Genomic DNA, 23,604 nt, shown 5'->3' on the forward strand with positions numbered 1-23,604 from the left:
GTTTGTTACAAAATATTATTTCGATGGTCCTTTCATTAACGAGTTAGAAAAAGTTGACTGTACTTCTCTTTCGCCACCATCCACTCACCCACCAAACAGCGGCGGCGGTATCGATGGTGTGGCCGCCAACAGACGGCACAATAAAGTTTCTGTTTATTTTCCGTTTCACTTCTGCCGTTTTCGGTTCGAGAAGGAAAACGAATCTCCTCCAACAGCTGAGGGTCGTTCTGTTCTGGTGGATCCCTGTTCCAATGGTATCGTTTATAAACCTATAGAGTGCTCTAGAGTGCGTATTGTCGGTCGACTCATGTGGGCTACATATCAAATTCTACCCACTCCGGTTTCCCAGCAGAAGGGCAACATTTTCCAACGTCTGGAAATGGTATTTTTGAAACTACAAACCATCGTCGTGTGGGTGAAAGTTGTGAGATGGCATTTTTGATTTCGGTGGCTGATGACTTTGGTTTGGATTTGGGCATCATCGAGATATGATGGTGAGGCACACAGATTGTGATGTTAAGCTGATTGTGAGGTTTGTTTGTGACGTGGGAAGCATATGCCGTCAAACATGGTGCTCAGCTTAGTGTTCTGGAGAATTTCCGCATTATTAAACCAATGTTTTCATCTTATCATTTATGTATTGCGGAAGGTTGAAGTACGCTGAAAAATGGAAACATTTTCGACATATCCCAAATAGTTTCAGCCAAGGAAGCACTAGTATATCCGGTACGCTTTTTATAGAGACCGTCATATAAATTTAGTAAATCTCCTCGCGTTTTTTGAGTAATTGAGTCAACAGCCGAAAAATGTATGAGCATGCTAGTAAATAACATGCCACATCAGTATTAACCTTTATAAGAGCTGGTGTTTCTCAAGGTAGCATTTTTGGGGCAATATACAATGTTTTCACATCTGACTTACCTGAGTAACCTCAGGGATGTCAAAAATCTTTGTTTGCGGATAACACAGGCCTCTCCACTAAAGGACGAAGCCTGCGTGTCATCTGTAGTAGATTGCAAAAAAGTTTGGATATTTTTCCTTCATACTTGCAAAACTGGAAGATTTCTCCTAATGCTTCCAAAACTCAACTAATATTCCCACATAAACCTAAAGCTCTTTATTTGAAACCTTCAAGTAGACATGTTGTCACGATGAGAGGGGTTTCAATAAATTGGTCAGATGAAGTTAAGTATCTAGAGCTCATGCTAGATTAAAAATTAACTTTCTAAAATCACATTGAGGGCATTCAAGCCAAATGTAATAAATATGTAAAATGTCTCTATCCCCTTAAAAATAGAAAATCAAAACTTTGTCTTAAGAATAAGCTTTTGATATTCAAACAAATTTTCAGGTCAGCCATGCTACATGCTTCAAAGGATTCAAATGTAAATTTTGAAAAGGATTCTGAAGCTTCCTCCCTGGTACAGTACTAATGAATGACATAGAACATTTAATGTTGGAACATTTGAACAAATGCCGAATAAAATAATTAATAATTTTAGTCAAAAATCAATTGCAATCTTCTATTGCCACGATGAATGCGTTATCTATCTAGGTTAAGTTACGTTAAGTTTACTGAAAGCGGTTTTTTTATTATAAGCAGGTGAAATCAATTCATCTGTAAAAAATCTGAACTTCTACGGCATAAATGTTGACAAACGAGTAATTTGAGATCAAAATGCTATCAAACTAAATATCGGTGAATTACTTTTACGATATGGCTCGAAGTGTAAGAAAGTTGTGAAATCTTAGTTTCCAAAAATTAAATAAAAATTACATTACTCTGTCTTAGATCAACAACTTGAAGAAAGAGTAAGACAAATAACATAAAATATATAAAAGCTTTGTAATTTTATAATAGCCCCAGCTGTTCCACTAGTAAATCGAAATAAGTTCTGCAAACCACTGCAGATTTTTAAGATGAATAAATATTCACTTCACCGGCGCACATCTCATTAATCCAACAACGTCTAGCTGCAACAGCTGGAATTCTACCATTACCATTTCTTACGTTCACCAATCGAGACGTGTTTGCGTATCATGTCATGGTAGGACTTCTTATTTTCCCCGCACAGACGCCGAAGGCTCTCTTCGTCAAAGACTCATCACGGCCAGATACGACCCTAACCTACCCTGAAGACTGAAGTACTCAACCAACGTTGACGATGACGACGCCGATGACTATGGCTCTGGCAGCCAAGTGTGTCTTTTCAGTAGCAATAATAACGAAAAGAGCAAAATCATTTCCCTCCACTAAGCCAATGGGAATTATGTGGCTTTCGGGGTGAGCTTTTCCTTTTGTTCCCGGGTTTCTGTGGTTGGCACGTTGTCGCCCAGTCAGTGGCGTAGCTAGAGTTATAGAATCTTCGAGCTGTTTAGTGGAATATCTATAAGTAAAAAAAAAAATTAGTACTAGACTCGACTAGTACACGTCACTGAAGACGACCTTACAGTAGAGGTGGAAATACGCGTATCTGTCAAAGGATACAAACTCTAGTGGAATTAATGGGATAATACTAAATTCAGTTTTTGTTTGTAGCTAGAGTGTTTGGAAGCTCTTCTTCTTTCTGGCGTTACGTCCCCACTGAGACAGAGCCTGCTTCTCAGCTTAATGTTCTTATGAGCACTTCCACAGTTATTAACTGAGAGCGTACTATGCCAATGACCATTTTTGCATGCGTATATCGTGTGGCAGGTACGATGATACTTCATGCCCTGGGAAGTCGAGAACATTTCCAACCCGAAAAGATCCTCGACCGGTGGGATTTGAACCCAAGACCCTGGGGGACGGACCTGGTGTAGTGGTTAGAACACACGCCTCTCACGCCGAGGACCTGGGATCGAATCCCATCCCCGAGATAGTCACTAAAAATTTTTTCAGTGACGTCTTCCTTCGGAAGGGAAGTAAAGCCGTTGGTCCCGAGATGAACTAGCCCAGGGCTAAAAATCTCGTTAATAAAGATAGAAAAAAAAAAAAACCCAAGACCCTCAGCTTGATCTTGCTGAATAGCTGCACGTTTACCGCTACGGCTATCTGGTCCCCATCTTGGAAGCTCTTTGCGGACTTAATCTCTGGGGTGGGTCTCCGAATGTATGGTGTTCGCTGTCCATTTATGGACAAAAGGTTTAAAGACAATAGGTCGTAGGGAAAAAAATATTGAAAATAATGTACTCGCCGTAATTTTTTTCTTCTCTCAAAATATGGGATTCAACCTTTTTCCTTTATTTTTGCTCTTCTAACTTTTGTATTTCGACCTTCTGCCATAGATTTACATCCCCTAGCAACGCCACTTCGCCCAGTATTGGAATGAAGCAAGGTTGACACACACCCTGCGGATGCTGCTCATTTTTCTCAGCACGACGTTCGACAGCAGCAATGTGGGCTCCTATCTTCGGCAAGAATTGTCTTTTGTTATCGTTTTGCGTACAGGGCATGTTTCCCCCTCTTTTCTGTGTGCTTTTTGTTCGGAAGCCATGACGCGATACGAGGCAGCCCTGCGAATAGATGGTTTTATAAAGATTGACAAGTAAAGTATTCCGTCAAGAGTATTGAATAGTCACTGGAATTGAGTTTCCGGGGATGTTCATTTGCTTAACCCGTAGATCAGATTATCTAATCAGAGGGTGTTTCGTCAATATGGATGAAATATGGTTGATGTTATTCTCATGTACGACTATTTTTATCGGGGCTATCGTTGGCGGGGCCCAGATAGCCGTAGCGGTAAACGCGCAGCTATTCAGCATGACCATGCTGAGTGTCGGGGTTCGAATCCCACTGGTCGAGGATCTTTTCGTAAAGGAAATTTTCTCGATTCCCAGGGCACACAAGTATCTTCGTACCTGCCACACGATAAACACATGCAAAAATGGCCAATCGGCAAAGAAAGCTCTCAGTTAATAACTGTGGAAGTGGTCATAAGAACACTTATCTGAGAAGCAGGCTATGTCCCAGTTGAGACGTAACGCCAGAAAGAAGAAGACTATTTTTATTGAATGATTTGATCCATAATATGTCCTTTATGAATAAGTTGAAGGATCATTCGATTCAAGAAAACATTGGATTAGGAAACTATAATCCGTTGGACAGTCATGTTCATATCAACCAAGAGAAATGAAAAAAGAGTTGTATCATTCAGTGCGCATCGTACCTTCGTGCTGTGCGTACACGAATTCTCTCTGCTCTTGGAAGTTTTCTTAAAAACTACCTAAAACAATAAAACAGTACTTTTCAGTGCTACACCAACAGTACTTTTCAGTGCTAAAATTAAAAACGGCACTTTTCAGTGCTACTTAAAAAGTACTTTTCAGTACTATTCTTTCTACTATTGATCCCTTTACGATCCTTGTTTGGACCCGTGCCTTCGATTTTTCGTTGGACCCGTTGGCGAAAGCTAGCGGTGGTAATCCTTGGACACCGTCTAGGGAAAAAACCTTTCGAAGGTCACGTCTTTCTCGTTTATTAACTAAACATGGTATCAACAACTAACAAAAGGAAGGGTGAATCTCTGAATTCACTACTTTCTTCCAAAAAAGTGGGTTTTCAAACTGTCACTACACGTGGCAAGAATGGAAGAAAGGACGCTTCCCCGGAATGCGAAGTTTCTTCCAAGGGTGAAATGAATAATTGTATCGAAATGAGCAATCAGTTCGATGCTCTAGACAAATTTTCCGAACACCAAATCGAAGCAGCCTCTAGCCCAGGCTCTTTGATTCAAGTGAGGAAGCAAAGAGTGCCTGTCGCCTATCGTGGTCAGTTGTTCCGAATTTGGGGGATGTAGGCAGAAGATCTTGAACTCCATTATGGGAATCATGGTTTCCTTCCAAATCGCAAAGAAAGGAGACTGTCGCGTTTTGCCGGAAACTCTTAAAGATCGCGAACTTCTTCTCAGACATCTTGAAGAGAAGAAGCACAATTTTTTTACTTATGACGACAAAACTGAACGTTTGTTCAAAGTCGTCTTGAAAGGTCTCTCAAGTGACTATAAGTCGTCTGAAGAGATCAAAAATGGAATAAATGATTTACTTGGATTTTCCCCAGTCCAAATAATCATTATGAAAAAGAGAACCCAATCTGGCATTGTTCGGAAAGGGCTTTCTCAAGAATATTATTTAGTTCACTTTAACAAAAAAGAACTAAATAATATTAAAGCTTTAGAATAATCAAAACTTATGTTCGATGTCCGTGTGACGTAGGAACATTTCCAGAAACCTGGAGGAAATTACCAGAACCCCACTCAGTGCCGTCGGTGCCAAAAGTGTGGTCATGGTACCAAAAATTGTCGCATGGATGCTAAATGCATGATTTGCGGAGGTTCTTCTCACGCTAAGGACGACTGTCCTGTGAAAGAAGATACCAGAAAATTTGAATGCGCCAATTGCAAGGGCCCTCACAAAGCTAACTTTTGGGAATGCCCTTCACGCAAAAGAGTCGTTGAGGCTCATGCCAGGCAGATGAAGGATAATATCCGTTACGATAACGGTCGTTTCCGGAATTTGCCTGGTAGAGTATCGAACAATGCTCATTTTTCAGTTAACGATCGCTTGATCATGAATCATACCCATCAGGAAGATCATAATCATGCTCATTCACAAACAAATTTTAATCCGTCAGGTAGCCGTTCGAATCTTTCAATTTCGAATGTATCTACCCACGGTAAATCCTTTGCCGATATCGTAGCAGGTAATTTGAACTCTTCCCCTATTCGTTCCATGAGCACCCATTCTACTTGTTTCAAATCAAATGTAAAAAAACCCTACCGCCACAGGTAACTCCTACCCCGCTTCTTCGTCTACCGAAAATTCCAATGGGAAATCATCAGATGATATGTCTGCCTCTGATTTTAATTTTCTAACTGATCAATTCAATCTAATGATTGATGCGATGTTCAAAGCCACCACTATGACTGAAGCAGTCCAAGTAGGTGTTAAATTTACAAATCAAATTGTTATTGGATTACGTTTTTCTAATGGATCCAAATAATAATTTAAATATTTTAAATTGGAATGCTCGTTCTCTGAATGGTAAAGAGGACGAGCTGTTTAATTTTCTTACAGCTAATAACGTGCACATAGCAGTTATTACCGAAACTTATTAAAAACCTGGATCCAAACTAAAAAAAGATCCTAACTTTTTTGTTTATCGTAATGATCGACTTGATGGGGCATGTGGGGGAGTTGCAATCATCATTCATAGGCATATAAAACATCAACTGTTTTCGTCATTTGAAACTAAAGTTTTTGAAACTTTAGGTGTTTCTGTTGAAACACAGTTTGGTAGCTGCCTATTTGCCTTTTCAATGCTCTGGACAGCAAGTTAATTTGCTCCAAACTGACTTGCGAAAATTGACTTGCAATAAGTCAAAATTTTTTGTCATTGGTGACTTTAATGTCAAACATCGGTCATGGAATAATTCTCAAAATAATTCCAACGGCAGAATTTTATTTGATGAGTGCTCTTCAGGATATTTCTCAATTCAATACCCTGATAGCCCCGCATGTTTTTCCTCTTCTAGAAATCGATCTACGATTGATTTGGTCTTAACCGACTCTAGTCATCTTTGTAGCCAATTAGTTACTCATGCTGATTTTGATTCTGATCATGTCCCTGTTACATTTCAAATATCGCATGAAGCGATTCTCAATCCTATCAGCTCCACTTTCAATTATTTACGAGCCGACTGGAATGTATATGAAACGTATGTTGACTCTAATCTTGATGTTAACATTTCTTTAGAAACTAAAATTGATATTGACAATATTATTTGTTATGACTATATCGGTCATGCGACTCAAAGGAAAAGGGAGTCTATAGAAGATTTTTTACAAATGATAAAATGAATAGGTGGATAGGCGTCGCAAGGGAGCGACAAGATTTAAATTAAAATTGATGAAAATTGAGCAAGCCATAGGGGAACCAGTAAAGCATCGAAGCGTCCTGTATTCTACCTAGCTTCTCTACTGGAGAAGGGTTGGCTCAAAATTGATATTCGATATTGACAATGCTCTTGAAACTTTAACAAATTCCATTGTTGAAGCCAGGAACATTGCAATTCCAAAATGTGAAGTAAAATTTGAATCCGTGATTATAGACAATGATCTTAAACTCTTGATCCGTCTTAAAAACGTGAGGAGAAGGCAATTTCAACGCACTCGTGATCCTGCTATGAAAATTATATGGCAGGATTTGCAGAAAGAAATCAAGAAACGTTTTGCTGATTTAAGAAACAAAAATTTTGAAAATAAAATTTCTCAATTGGATCCCAGCTCTAAGCCCTTTTGGAAATTATCTAAAATCTTGAAAAAACCTCACAAGCCAATACCGGCATTGAAAGAGAAAAACAAATTATTACTAACTAATTGCGAAAAAGCTCAAAAACTTGCTATGCAGTTTGAAAGTGCGCACAATTTTAATTTAGGACTTACTAGTCCAATTGAAAATGAAGTTACTCAGGAGTTCGAAAATATTCTCAATCAAGAGAACGTTTTCGAAAATGCCTGGGAGACTGATTTGGAAGAAGTGAGAACTATTATTAAAAAAATCAAAAATATGAAAGCTCCTGGCGATGATGGAATTTTCTACATCCTCATCAAGAAACTTCCAGAAAGTAGCTTATCATTTTTAGTTGATATATTTAACAAATGTTTTCAATTAGCATATTTTCCTGGTAAATGGAAAAATGCTAAGGTTGTTCCAATTTTAAAACCAGACAAAAATCCTGCAGAAGCTTCTAGCTATCGTCCAATCAGTTTGCTTTCCTCCATCAGTATACGTTTTGAAAAGGTTATTTTGAACAGAATGATGGCCCACATCAACGAAAATTCAATTTTTGCCAATGAACAGTTCGGATTCCGCCATGGACATTCGACCACTCATCAACTTTTACGTGTAACAAATTTGATCCGTTCCAACAAATCTGAAGGCTACTCTACTGGTCTTGCTCTTCTAGACATAGAAAAAGCATTCGACAGTGTTTGGCATGAAGGTTTGATTGTAAAATTAAAAACCTTTTATTTTCCAACATACATTGTTAGAATAATTCAAAGTTATCTGTCAAATCGTACACTTCAGGTTAATTATCAGAACTCCAGATCTGAAAGACTTCCTGTTAGAGCTGGTGTTCCCCAAGGCAGCATTTTGGGACCAATATTATACAATATTTTCACATCTGACTCACCTGAGTTACCTCAGGGGTGTCAAAAATCTTTGTTTGCGGATGACACAGGCCTCTCCGCCAAAGGACGAAGCCTGCGTGTCATCTGTAGTCGATTGCAAAAAAGTTTAGATATTTTTTCTTCATACTTGCAAAAATGGAAGATTTCTCCTAATGCTTCCAAAACTCAACTAATAATATTCCCACATAAACCAAAAGCTCTTTATTTGAAACCTTCAAGTAGACATGTTGTCACGATGAGAGGGGTTCCAATAAATTGGTCAGATGAAGTTAAGTATCTAGGGTTCATGCTAGATAATAATTTAACTTTCAAAAATCACATTGAGGGCATTCAAGCCAAATGTAATAAATATGTAAAATGTCTCTATCCCCTTATTAATAGAAAATCAAAACTTTGTGTTAAGAACAAACATAATATGAATATCAATCAAACAAATTTTCAGGCCAGGCATGTTGTATGCTGTACCAATATGGACTAGCTGTTGTAACCCCTAGAAATGAGTGTTCTCAAAATGAACCTTTAGGGAATAGGAAGACTTCATTATAAATCAAAAGATATTCTTGGTTGTCTACCCAAAGGCCACGTCTGTAATCCACCACATATAATGTAAAAATCTGTCAACATCATCTGGTTCCACTAGTTTCAGTAGGAATCTAGTGCGAGATGTGCTCAACATCTTTCCCAAGAATTTATGAGAAACATTTGAACATGATCTTGCCTAATTCTAAAAAAAAAACAACCAGGTAGTTGAGGAGCCAGAGATTTTTTCAATGATATTCTCTGAAGTACAACGAAGATTTCTTCGAGAACCATCCTAAAAACTTTCACTAGATTTTAAAGATTTCATCAGGTATCTCAAAGAGTTCTGCTAAAACTCGCAAAATTGTTCAAAGATCATCATCTCTGAAAGCTGTGTTTGATATTTCAAGAAACTTGTTAACACTTCTGTCGTCACGCTGTTGTGTTTTGTATAACAGTGGTGAAAAAACCTCGCTTTCCGCACACAGCATCAACGTGGTGGTTCTGAAGGTGGCAAACCGCGCGACGACTGAAGGGTCAATAAGAGCTCTCCAACGACCTCTGTTAAAAAAAAGATTCAGGTATTAAAAATTCAACAAGTAATTATTCAAAAACTATGTGAAAATTCGTCAAGAATCTTCACAGAATCTCTCAAATATCTTTTCTACAAACGTCAGTAGTATATCTTGTGATGAATTTCAGCAGATTTCGGTAATGGTTTGATTGGAAACAGTCAAGAATTTCGGATTTCTCCAATCTCGTCAATAATATGCCAACGAATTTCCCGGGAAATTCTACAAGAATCTGACGAAATTTGCCAAAGGATGAAACCGAAAATATGTCAGGAATTTCCTATGTATAATTTTAGACAGTGTTGATAGACTAACATTAAAATTTTAATCTGAAGCTGCTCCGTAAGAGAAAAATCATCAGAGTTTTGCCTGACGAGTCTTACACATGAGATTTTCATGTAAAATCACTCAAAAAACATGTAATTTCATGTAAAATCACTGTCATAAAACTCACCAAAATTTAACGTTGCCGTTTACGTCCAAGAATTTTGCTATAATTCTACAGCTTAGCTTAGCTTAGCTTAGACTGACTACACATATCAATGGTTGTTATTCCGTGATTGACCGTGTCAGTGAAAATGCACAAAGAATCAATTAGAAGTTCGGCTGGGATTGGCCATAATCTTCTTCAGTGTGCATAATTCGGTGCCTCTATTTATACATGGTCAATAACGGCGCCGGCCACGTCCTTGCAGTCAGGTGGGATTGGGGGAAGGAATGTTAGTGTGTAACCTTTGCTATTTGGAGACCGTGTTTGCCTCTGCATCTCCACAAAGGTTACTGGGAGGGATGTTTGTTAATGGGGAGGATCGTTGGGTCACAGGATTCGCTTTGATTAGCGATTAGACCATGATAAATAATTTTTTGTGAGATATAAACATGCCTATATGTAAATATAATATTTTCATTTGATATGTACAATATCTATGTAGAGAAAAATTATGCCGACACTTGAGTTGACGAACCTTTCAAAGTTTGTTGAATAAAGTGAACCTTTCGCAAGTCTACACTTGTAGTGTCGAACCATTCAAAGTTTTTTTTTTTTTAATTACAAAAATAAAGGTAAAAAGAAATTATAGAATTCATGAATCAGTGTTTATGTCGACACTCACAGTGACGAACCTTTCAAAGTTTGTTGAAAAATCATATTAACGTCCCACCGTTGTAATGATTAAAGGTGCAGTCATACATATTTTATAGATTAGAAATAGTAGCATAAAACAAGCTCACCAATTGATCCGTCATCCTTGAGCAGCAACAATCCACTTTCAGCTTCACTCGTTTGCTCGGCTATATAAAAGCACTCAGAGAAAATAGGCGCGCGACCCAAGAGGGAAAACAACTGACGACTGCTCAGGCTTTCTTGACGCATTGCCCAGGAGCAAGGTCAACGTCGAAAGATCAAAAAGAACTAATCAAACGCGGCACTTTTTCACTTTACTCGACCGATGCGCGACATGTTTGATCTTGCCCTCATCGCAGGCCCCGCAAAAGCAAGCGTCAAGGTCGAAGGATCAAACACAACTCCCAAGAATTTTGCTATAATTCTACAACACAAAAATTGAATCGAAATTTGTAAAAAAAAATACTGAAAACCAAGACAAGACAAACCCTTAATTAATGATTTAAGGACTAATTCAACAGCAAAAACTTATGCGTGATTAATCACAAACATGAAATATTGGAATTTGAGATTTTTCCTACACTGCTTTTAGGAACGATAGTAAAGTATCACAAAAAAAAACATGCAAAAAAAAACATGCAACATGTAAGTTCTTATTGACAGAATGCTATTGCAAGTATAGATAAAACAAATAAGTTTTGCTTATTATTATTTCTTACAAAGCAAAGGAAGTAAGAGATTACTCGCACTTATTCATAAATTGAGAAAAACGGCTTTTATTTGCAATGGCTTCGGTGACCTCCTGAGAAGTCATCACGGCCCCCTAGGGGTTCACGGATCATCGGTTGGGTAACTCTGGCATATAACATCCCTTTATTGTCTTATCATGTCTATTCAGCTTTCATTAGGTTGAATAGATGAATGAATATTTTAATTATGAAACAATTCTAATCGAGTTCTGCTGTCACAGGTTGCTATCATCAATTCGACAGACACTCTACCGTTGCCAACGCATTAGTTTGACTGTGCGTTAATTTAAGTTTGTTTAGAGTACCGTTTTGATTCAAATTGCGGACGCTCTAATTAGAATGGGAAACATTTCTCATGAAATTTTTCAATTTTTGCCGCTCCAAAGTTTTCACTTTCGAGGCTCGTTTTCATAAGCGTTTTCCATAGATACCTATGAAATTTATAATGCCCTTTTACTTTGAACGTCTCTTTAATTAATCTTTGTATCCGGAATATGTGACAAAAGTAAGGAATCACCCAGAATAAGAATCATGAATAGTTCACACATTTATATTTATATAAAATTATTCATGTTGTGGAATCAAAATCACAACCCACCGTTCAAAAGCAATGATGCATTTAACGTTCAACGCTCCGTCATCATCGAAACTTTAGAAGCAGTTTTTCTGTTCGAAACTAAAAATTATTTGATGAAAATGTGTTCACTGTGTCTTGGTTGGAGAATAGAATACAATGAACACATTTTCCTGCAAATTTTCTTGATTTTGAACAAAAAAACTGCTTTCGAAAATTCCGAAATCCATGACGGATCCTGCCCCCTTAAACGCGTTCAGTTTGCGTTCCACAAATTATAGAACGAGGTGATCAAGTAGACAAGAAATATTTCCCAGGCTACAGCCAAAATCCATGTTTTGATTACCATTGTAATGCATTGCGATCTGAACGGGGCCGTTCGAGAGCAGCGACAGGCTCTGGCTCGAGAGTTCAATGTTTGCTGCGTTCGCGTCCAAACTATGAACGTGCTCCGTTCATTTTTGGCTCGCGCTCAGTTCAAAATGCATCGCTGTTCGAAAGACATGTGTTTTGAAAGCTCGATAACGAGGAGAAATCACACAGAATGATTCATTTTACATGCTTTCTAATGAGTTATACTTCACTGATGCCCTAAGTTTCCGTAATTTGAATCAAAATGGTGTCTACTCTAAGAACGTATCTTTTTGCGCTTTCAAGCATAAATCTTTTAGCTTAGCAACTAGTTATACAATTACAGCACAAGATCGTTTTAAGATGCTAAGCTAACGCTGTTTCTGGGTTAAAAAGAAAAAACCTCGAGCAAATTGCTTCATTACTAACACAAAGCTTACTACAGAAAAGGTTCTGTTGCATTTGCTGTGTAATGTAAAAAAGAACAACGCTTTATCCAAAAACAAAGTAAACACAATTTATCACGGGTTATGATAAACTCAAACTTTGCAACTCCCTTATGGCACCGTTTGATATACCTACACACATGAATCACGTTCAGTGGTAGTGTAGAACTAGCCCTCGTGTGTTAAAATACACTCAAATAAAGATTTTTTAAAAAAAAAAAAAAAACGTTCAGTGGTGCTACGTTGATAAAAGCCTTTCACCAGAGCCGCCAGGCATGGAAGTCAAAATATATTCAGTTATGGTCGGAGAATCAGGTGTGCCTCCAGCAAAGGCAAATATATAAATGCCGGCGCAAATAAACAAGCACATGACTATATTACTATACTCTGAGTAATGGTGTATACAGTCATGTCTCGTATAATGCTCGCCATTAAACATGATTGTCGTTTTATTTAATGGGAAGGTTAAGAATCTATAAGGAGTATAAAAAGGCCCATATGTTATGAAATAATGAATGCGAATAACAAATCATTCGGCATTATCAAATTAAGAATCTACTATGAATCCTGTATAACACTCGTATATGAAATATCACTTTGCTGCAGTAACCCACATTCAGACTTCATTATTTCTCCTGTACAAACGTTCGCATAGGGATGCTTCATGAAAACTGACAGCCAGTGGAAGCACATCTGGGCCGACACTAAATGAATTTTTACTTAATCTGTCAACGAAAGAATGTAACAAATTCATTTCTCGGCAACAGAAGCACGTGCCGTCGGCCCTCGGGGGGAAAGCTAAACACATGATTTCCGAACTGGAGCTTTTCTTCCCCAGCGCGCGCCATTTCAATTTACGTAGGTACCTACCTACTTCTGGTGGGATGGATCGGTACTTGACGGTGCAAAACTTCCTCACGCATGGAATTAAAATTTGTATGGCTCAGCGAATGCGAAGGAAAACATTTTCCGAGAAAAAGCATGCTCGCGGCAGTATCGCAGACAACGAGATGGCACTATGGGTGATCAAGTGATCAAAAATCGAACCTAGGATTTGTTCTTTATCGGTTTTTGAGTTCAGCATTCAAAACTTCCTATTTTTTTTATTTTGATTACAAAACTTTTCGATAGTTTGACAAGTGTTTTTAGAGTGTCGTTACACGGTCTCACTCTTGGTGATCCTCTTTTTCAGCACCCAAAGGACCTTCAGACTTTTAATAACTGTTATCAAAGGTATTATAAATAGCAAAAATATTATTTTGTGAACTCCTGAAAATAATATGCAAATTCTTTAATCAAATTTGCAAGTAATTTTTTTGAATTTTTTTTTTTTTTTTTTTTGGTAATATTAATATAGTATATACAGTAATGTCCCGACTTTGTCAGCCCTATGCTGCATTTAGGATTGACAAAATCGGGAAAGAGTTAAAATTGGGAAAACAATTTTTGACTGGTTTCAAGTTTTATTTTAATTTAAGAACTTTGTTTTATGATTTTGTTAATATAAACATTATTTTTTACTTCCATTTTCAATGTACCGTTATACAAGGTAACATTGATATATTTCTTGAATAATAATAAAGAATTGCAAATTTCAAAAATTCGATCTTTAGATGATTGTATAGACGTGGCAAAGGTCAAAATCGACTTTATGCACCCAATATTGCCAATATAGATGTGTTTAGTCTTATAAAAATAAATATAAGTTTTAGGCAGACAAAATCGGGAAAAAGGAATGCTTGAATCGGGGGTGGACAAAATCGGGTCATTACTGTATTACTAAAGACATTCTCCTAAACATAAATCATTTATTTTTTACCATTTTGAAAAAAAAAACTAAAAATTTAGTAAAAATTTTAATTTGAACACTGCAAACTGATTGATATTGTTATAATAATAATTGTTTTAGCAAATGTTATGGTTTTTGCAACTTAATCGTACAAGTGGCCTACATACATCATTATACACAAAACATTTTATCGTTTTAGGCCCTTTTCAAAAGCTTGATTCGAAAAATACATTTTAAAAACAAAAAAAAACTGATACAAATGACATGATATGACATATTATTGGCCACTAGACTGTATGTAAACTTCCCACAGTGAACGAGTGCGGCTGTGTGATTGCTTGGAAAGGTACAATAATGCGAGAATGCAAATTTGATCGATAAACGCCTGCAGACGATTGAAATGTGACGTCCATCACTTTGTGGAATTTTCAACCATTCTTTTTCCATCCGCTGATGTTGATATACTTCGAATCACTTATGTTTTACATAGATACTGGTATATTTCCTCGAACTGCCATCATAGACCATATGTAGTATCGAACACATAACGTTATATAAATTAAGAGCCAGTTCGCGAGAGCCGCAACCCCTTCTTGTATTGATGTTCTCCGATCAGGCTGAAATTTTCAGGGATTTTTCTTCTATATAAAAGATGATGTTTTGCAAAATATTAGATTTTTATATTAGGGGGAAGTGGGACAAAATGACCCCCAATGATTTCATGTCACTAAACATGCAAAATCACAAAAACTGATATGACTATAGTAAAAGTGCACGGATTATGTTGAAATTTGGCATGAATACTCTACGTTATATAAACTTTGAGATTGGCATGGTATATGGATTTTGAAAGTACCGTAAAACGGGGTAACTTTGATAATGCGGGTAACTTTGATAGTGCGAGACCCACAACACATTAAACGAAATAACGAAGTTTCTGTTAATCAGTTAAGCAAAACGAATACAAAAGTAAAGAGTATTAGTATGACACTTCATGTCAAAGCTATTTTCATTGGAATCAAGTGCATTTGAGGCTTTTTATACGAATATTAAAAATTGACACAATTTTAGCATTTTCGAAACGCTTGCAAACAATCTGTTCTACGATCACTATTTGATGTAGTTTTGAATAGTTGGCCACTTATCTTTGACAGCCTAGTTATCATAGAACTAGAATACGGTCTCAAATCTCTTAGCGAATAGCATTTTCACAAACTGGGACCATTTCTGTAATCTAAGTCAGAAATTTCCATATAACGTTAAACGCCTAGAGGTATGCAATGCCCTACAAATGTTCGTTATTCGTTCAATTTTGTTCGATTCATACTCCATTATCAAAGTTACCCCAAAACAGAAAACCAACTTTCGATTATATGAAAAATTATATATCCATTCATAATGAATCTTTTGGAAATCTATCGACTGCAATCGATAGCTAGGATGCCAGTACTTGTTTTAAAAATATAAATTATTATTCTTTGAAACAGCAAGCATAAATATTCAAGTTTTCTTCGAAAAAACTATCAAAGTTACCCCATTTTACGGTACTTCAAATCGAGAAAAATGAGTTTTTCATAAAAAAATTAGTGATTTTCAAATCGATTTTTTTCCTACCAACCGAACTAGGTCAAAAAACTAAATATGACGTTTTGTAGGGTAACTCATGGGCTTTCATTTCAGGTATAATCTAGATATGCCGTTTCAAAAATTTTCGAAAAAAAAATTGTTTTCGGGGTGGTGTTTGAACTTGAGCCATTTTGCGAGTACCGCAACCGCCTTGTCTAGAGAGGTTGTATTGATGTTCTCTGATCGAGCTGAAATTTACAGGAGTTGTTTTCCTATGCAAAAGAATATATTTTTATATTAGGGAGAAGTGGTACAAAATAACCACTAATGATTTAATATATAAAAACATACAAAATCAATTAAGGTGAAGATAAATCGAAGCCAAACCTCAAATTTTCAAGAGCACGGATCTGGAGAACCAAACATCCGTTTGAGCTGAAAACTTAATCGATTGGTCACTCGCTGGTGGTGACCAATCGATTAAGTTTTCAGCTCAAACGGGTGTTCGGTTCTCTAGATTGTAAAAATAAACGAATTTGCATGAAATTTGGCATGTTTAATTAACGTTATATGAACTTCAAAATGAACATGGTATTTGGATTAGAAAAATGTTTCAAATTGGTAAAAAATCTGTTTATTTTTTTTTTTTTTTAAATTAGTTTTTTTTTTCAAATCGACTTATATTTTTGTCAACCGAACTAGTTCAAACAACTAAATATGAAGTTTTGTAGGGAAACTCAGGAGCTTTGATTCGCGGTGTACCGTAGTGAATCAAAATTCGGACGGTACCAATATCCGGACACTCTGATAATATATACCAATAAAATGCTAAATTGATAACATTTATACAACTATATTGAATGAAAAAATAGCTGTTTTTGTAGTTATTACGAAGTATTGGCCTTTCGGAGGTCTGTTCAACAAACTCATCAATGTCCCAGATGAGATCAGCTCAAAGGTATAAATTTATTGGTTAGAGATAATCGTATAGCATATTTTTATTACTTACATTTGGTCTCTTACTAGGCAAAGAAATTCAAATTTTAAAATTTAACATAGGGTAATTCAGGTCGCTATCTGTAATTATTCAGTTTTAAAAAGCATATAGTAATAATATATAAATTGTAATTCACTTCATAAGCCATTTTACGAGACGTTCGAATGACGTTTTCTGGCGGGCCGCTCATTGTTGTTGTTCAAAAAACTAGCGTGACATCTGAATGGCGCTGGTCACATTTTTGTTGGCGATGACGTCCCCGTCTCTTTCAGCACATGTTTCTACCCGGTTTACATGTATCATGTTACCTGTAGATAAAAAATACCTTCCTTGCTTGCTGATTTCAATTTTACATGCGTAAATTAGAAACTTTGTTGCATTGCCACCAGCGCCATTGTTGAAAAAGCTCCTTCCAAATGTAACGCTAGAAGAAACGTAAATAAATCGACCCGCCAGAAACTTTCAAAGCTGGTAAACAAACGGAAACCATATGATTCGAAACGTCTCATAAAATGGCTTATAAACGATTTTGCATTCACATTGATCAATCAACAATGAGAAGGTATTTTTTTCAATTCTCATTCCCCCACTTGACATTTCTCCCATGCGTTCGAGGGGCGCTTAGATGGAGGCAATCGTCGCAGCAGTAGTGATTGTAACATAATAATACACAAAGTTATAGTTTAAAAGTTTAGTGACACCACATTGAAAATAAATGCTGTAAATATGGTTTGAAAAAGTAAAAAGAGGCTGTCCGGAATTGAAGCCCAATGTTTTTGAATCTGGACATTGTATTGGAATTGTATGTTTCGATGCCGTAAGTACAAAATTTTCAAATAAAACTGGAATAATACTTTGAACATCATCAAAACATGAGTAATATGTAATAAGAACAATACTGTGCGTCGTTCATTGAACCAATCAGTAATGATTGCAGTTTAAACCACCAACATGCCTGTCCAAACAACTAAATCACAAACATTGCTTACACAATATGTGTTTATTACTATTCAAAAAGAAACCCATTTGGCAGAACTACACTTTTTGCAAGGGAAAAGTGGGTCAAAATGACCTCCAATATTTTTGTGTCGGAAAACACACAAAATCACAAGAACTACTGTACCGTTTAAACGGATTGTACTCTTTTACTCTTTCGAGAAATTTGCAAACATCGAGACTAGTAAAAGTCAAAATTCCATTCAATATATAAACAGTACAGTGTCTCATAGCAGCCATATGAGCAGTCAGTCTAAACTAAGCTAAACTCAATTATTTACAAATTGATCTCTAGCAAACATACCATCATACACACATACATGTGACCCTCCTAATCAAACCCATTAAACATTATCCAAATTAAAAAAATGCGGTAGTTGATTCCCATCCGAACAGCGTAAGAAGAAACAACGCTTACTACTGACCCGCTGAAGCTGCTAACGAAAACATTGGCGCAATGACTTATTGTTATCCACATCATCACTTTTGCAAGAAAGTGACATTTCTTTCAGATACGGCAGCGGCAACACGGTATGATAAAATCTGTATTACAACTACCGACAAGAGGCCTCAATACGCTGCTCATACCGCCCGGATTTTGATTTATCACGGTACACCGCAAATGAAAGCCTTTGAGTTGTCATACAAAACTTCAACCTAGTTCGGTTGATCAAAAATAAGTCGATTTGAAAAAAAAACTAATTTTACAAAATAACAGGTTTTTCTCGATTTGAAACATTTTTCTATCCAAAATGATCATTCATATAACGTAAAGTAAACATGCCAAATTTCATACAAATTCGTGCATTTTTACTATCACTATTCTTCTTCTTCTTTCTGGCGTTACGTCCCAACTGGGACAAAACCTGCTTCTCAGCTTAGTGTTCTTATGAGCACTTCCACAATTATTAACTGAGAGCTTTCTATGCCGATTGACCATTTTTGCATATGTATATCGTGTGGCAGGTACGAAGATACTCTATGCCCTGGGATGTCGAGAGAATTTCCAACCCGAAAAGATCCTCGACCGGGAGGATTCGAACCCACGACCCTCAGCTTGATCTTGCTGAATAGCTGCGCGTTTACCGCTACGGCTATCTGGGCCCCTACTATCGCTATTATAGCAGTTTAATTAATTTTGTATATTTTTATATATTAAATCATGTGTGGTTATTTTGTACCACTTCTCCCTAATATAAAAATCTGGAATTTTGCGAAATATCTTCATTTATATAGGAAAACAACTCCTGTAAATTTCAGCTCGATCGGAGAACATCAATACAACCTCTCTAGACAAGGCGGTTGCGGTACTCGCAAAATGGCTCAAGTTCAAACACTACCCCGAAAAAAAAAAATTTTTTTCGAACATTTTTGAAACGGCATATCTAGATTACACCTCAAATGAAAGCCCATGAGTTACCCTACAAAACGTCATATTTAGTTTTTTGACCTAGTTCGGTTGGTAGGAAAAAAATCGATTTGAAAATCACTAATTTTTTTATGAAAAACTCATTTTTCTCGATTTGAAGTACTTTCAAAATCCATATACCATGCCAATCTCAAAGTTTATATAACGTAGAGTATTCATGCCAAATTTCAACATAATCCGTGCACTTTTACTATAGTCATATCAGTTTTTGTGATTTTGCATGTTTAGTGACATGAAATCATTGGGGGTCATTTTGTCCCACTTCCCCCTAATATAAAAATCTAATATTTTGCAAAACATCATCTTTTATATAGAAGAAAAATCCCTGAAAATTTCAGCCTGATCGGAGAACATCAATACAACTTCCCTTGGAAAGGGGGTTGCGGTTCTCGCGAACTGGCTCTTAAATAGAACCAAACGAGCAACGGTAAATAATATCTTAAAACGGAAGACTCGAGCTAGTCAACATCGTTATCAATGGAGAATGCTATCATGAACTTTGAACAGGCAACCGATTGTCTTTTGGAGATAATTCTATCCTATATCATTGATCTAGTAAGTAAAGGCTTTTAGATCTACAAGCATAACTAGTGATCTTCTGAAGGTTTATGAATAAGGTTTACACCGAAGCAGAACCATTAACTGATTGACGATATTCGAAGAACTTTATTGACAACATGTCTTAGGATCAACAATTTGTAACGATGTTTTCTCGGATGGTATTAAACGAGGTCAAACCAAAAAAAAACTATCAGATTTAAAGTCAAACAATTGTTCAAGATCAAGAACTCAGCTGACTACCGGTCTTTGAACCAACAAGCGTAACTAGTAACCCTTTGAAGATACATAAATAAGATTTATGCTCACGCAAACTCATACATGTATATTCTATCTATCATATTTTGACTACAACTACACTTACAGTCATCTGTGAATTCTTTTGTGTACTCTATGTAATCTTCAAACATAAACGGTGATTGAAGATTGCCCCGAACCTTCGTCCTCATCCATTATGAATAACCAGCGTAATCGTGGCCTTCTACGATGTCTCCGACATCTATCTGGTTCCCTAGTGAATATTGTTTTCGTAATATTTTCTTCCGACATTTGCGCAAAGTGACTATGTCACTGTAGTCTGTCATAAATTACATACTTAGCGAATATTCGCCTAATTATACAATAGGGCGATATTCAAAACTCAAAAGGCAATAGATGGCTCTTTTTCAATGGAAGTAAAAACGAAATCCTGAAGCAAAGAAAGCACCACGGAAGATGAACTAAACACAAAAAGTTATGTATTCACTTTACACTTGATTTCTAATCACTACTTTTTTGATTCAGTTTCCTAATTGCAAGCAATTTACGATTTTAATTATTTTCCATACGTTTTGACAGTTCTCCGACTACCATTCCTTCATGCGCTTGTGTTGAAAGTTTGAGAAATTTGAGAATCCAGCGTAGTGCGATCATTGAGCGGAATACAAACATCAGTGTCGCCGCTCGGCGGCCGGTAAGAGAAACTGAATGTGCGAAAGGTTGTTGTCTGTAATTTTTGCCGCTGACGCCAACTGTTAGCGTTTGAGAACAGTCGTTACCCTATTGATATAACTTGTGATTCATGCGTCTGCACCACACACCCTTTTCAAGTTTCCCACTTTATTATTTAAAACATCAAAATATCTCAAATCTACCTCTTTCGCTATGTACTATTGAAAGAAAAAAATGTTTTTCAACTTGGCTAATATAGTCAATACCAAAATATGTAATCGCTCATTGAAACCGCATAAAACTCATTTCAAACCAATTCCCGTGTATTCGCAAAATAAATTGACTTATTTTAAATGATAAATCTCGTCAACATCAACAGTTCCATCAAATCTGGGCGAATCGATTTCCCCCCGTCCCGTCGTGTTTTCCCACAGCCTACAAATTGAATCAATTATTGTAATTTGCTACCGACGACAAACTCTCAATCTCCTCTACACAATCATCATCGTTACCGGGCGTCCTTAGTGGTTACAGATGTATTGACGGTCCCACAAAAAGTACGATTTCTAATTCAAATTGAATTTCTTTCTCCTTTGCAGGGTGCTGGTCTGACGAAAAGAAAAGTTCAAAGTTAAGGACTTCAAACGCCCAAACACGGACACGGGCAGGTCGTTGGCTGTATTTCTGGTATAAAATGCTGCTTTAAAGCAGTTAAAGTGCATTGTATTGCGCGAGGCTAGCGAAACAACAAGCAATGACAAAAACCGATTCCATCTATCAATTTATTCCGGTAATGGCCGATGGTTGCAAAGAAACGAACTGAAAGCTATAGAAGAATTTTAGAAGCAGGACGAAAATGCCATTGGATACTCTTCCGGTAAGGGAGCCGTGAACCCGTTTGGACTACCAGTGAACAAATTCAGGCATGCAGCAGTCTTAGACATGGGAGTGATTAGTGGACAGGGGGGTATCATACATCCAGAATGTACGAATAATGAAACCACCTTTTTGGTTATGCGATGCTATAATTGCACTTCTGAACTCAGAAAATAACGTTTTGTGCGAGAAAAGACGTCATTCAAACGATTTCCGTTCCCGTTTTGTGCGGATGTGATGTAATTTGTACCAGGAAACTATATTTTTAACGTTAGTTCTTCTGCGATTTCTAACTGTTTGGTTTGGTACAATACTAAATATTTTAAACATTCATTTTTTTTAAAAAAGCTTCTTAGCAGTTCCATCAACACGATCGGCAATTTTCAGTTGACAAAAACGGAACTGTGATAAAAACGGAATAATTCTCTTAGACGGAATATTTCACAAATTCGAAAAGAAAATTTCAGTTTTGTCAGGACACATTTTCATCATGCAAATGCACGGAATTGATGTTAGGAGCTGTGAGAAGCGTTTAGATTGTTCGTCCTTATAGGTTCGTAATAAAAGTTGATTGCAGACTCCTTTCAATCAATATGATTTTGTAATAAATCATCAATAGTTTTAGTTTTGTTAGTTAAAATTAAAATTAATATAAAAAACGATAATCACATAAGTGTCCTTTGCATCACCAGGTGCGACATTTTTGTAAAAATAACTACAAGGAAGTGGGTCAAGCTGATTATTTTTTTTTTTAAGATTAAACAAGAAACAATTTATTTTTCTATTGTTCATCTTCATCTTTCTTTATGGCATTATATCCCAGAAGAAAAATCCTTCTTCTCAGCTTGGTGGTTTATAAGACTTACTCAGTTATCAACATAGAGCTTTCTTGCCAAGGTACATTTTTTGCATTTTTGGCCACCCCAGATTGGCGATTAAATGTAGAGTTATGTTGCGAAAGCTTTGCCAACTGAAATAAATATTTACGGTTTCCTGTGCTTTGAATTGCCAAAATCTATCAGTAAAATGATTGTGGTCATCTTTCTTCTAAAGTTATTACTATCCATTTAGACAGGGATGCACTAATCGTTTATCCAGAACAGCGCCACCATCGTCTTTTAGCTTTACGTTAGATCACTAATAGCCTGGCAATAAACTAACCTTAAATTCTAGTTTTTTGTTAAGTGAAAATAATATTAAATACTTGTGGTCCGTCAAACTTCGTTTTGTCAAGTAGGCTGCTAAAAAATGGCATGCAATTTCCCATGCAAAATCGACAGATTAGTTTTCAGTTATTCCAGAGAATTTGCCAAATCATTTCCTTTACTCAAACACATCGGAACAATTGACAGTGAAATAATCATGTAAGTCTTTTAATTCGTTCTTGAGCCATTTCATGACATACAAGCACCATTCCATTTTTATTTATGTATTTTTTTTTTTTTTCTATCTTTATTAACGAGATTTTTAGCCCTGGGATAGTTCATCTCGGGACCAACGGCTTTACTTCCCGTCCGAAGGAAGTCGTCACTATAATTTTTAGTGACTATCTCGGGGATGGGATTCGATCCCAGGCCCTCGGCGTGAGAGGCGTGTGTTCTAACCACTACACCAGGTCCGTCCCCTTTATTTATGTAGAAAGACATCAAAAACACAAAAGTGTACAAATTTTAATGACTGTTGGTATAAGACTCCTAATTAACTTTTAAGTCTCAATGTGGGGAAGAAGTTCAAGTCTGTTCAGAGATCAAGATCCCAGCAAATTTGAGATGTAAACGTGCGTGACGTGAGGACGTTCAGTGTCAACAGTTTCTGAAATTGTCCTTGTTGCAAACTTATTATGTGAAAATTCTAAAATTTTCTATTATTTCTTAGTTCTACTGGACCTCTTTCCCTTCCCCTTGGATCAGGATCAGTGAAATGCTATCAAATTTACATAGTAAATTCTTTGATGTCT

The 23,604-nt window shown here is 36.7% G+C and overlaps 1 protein-coding gene across 3 annotated transcripts in view; it reads left to right on the forward strand.

The window, feature by feature from the left end:
• The window catches only part of LOC110679619, a 94,131-nt gene that overhangs the window by 34,003 nt on the left and 36,524 nt on the right, over positions 1–23,604 (forward strand). Inside the window, exon 2 of one of the 3 annotated variants that reach the window (XM_021854919.1) lies at positions 21,371–21,648. The gene's annotated coding sequence lies outside the window, so the exon portion shown is untranslated. The remainder of the gene's footprint in view (positions 1–21,370; positions 21,649–23,604) is intronic. The other 2 variants (XM_021854920.1, XM_021854921.1) reach the window with 2 other exon arrangements.

Source organism: Aedes aegypti, chromosome 3, assembly GCF_002204515.2.
Source record: "Aedes aegypti strain LVP_AGWG chromosome 3, AaegL5.0 Primary Assembly, whole genome shotgun sequence".
Classification (NCBI taxonomy): domain Eukaryota; kingdom Metazoa; phylum Arthropoda; class Insecta; order Diptera; family Culicidae; genus Aedes; species Aedes aegypti.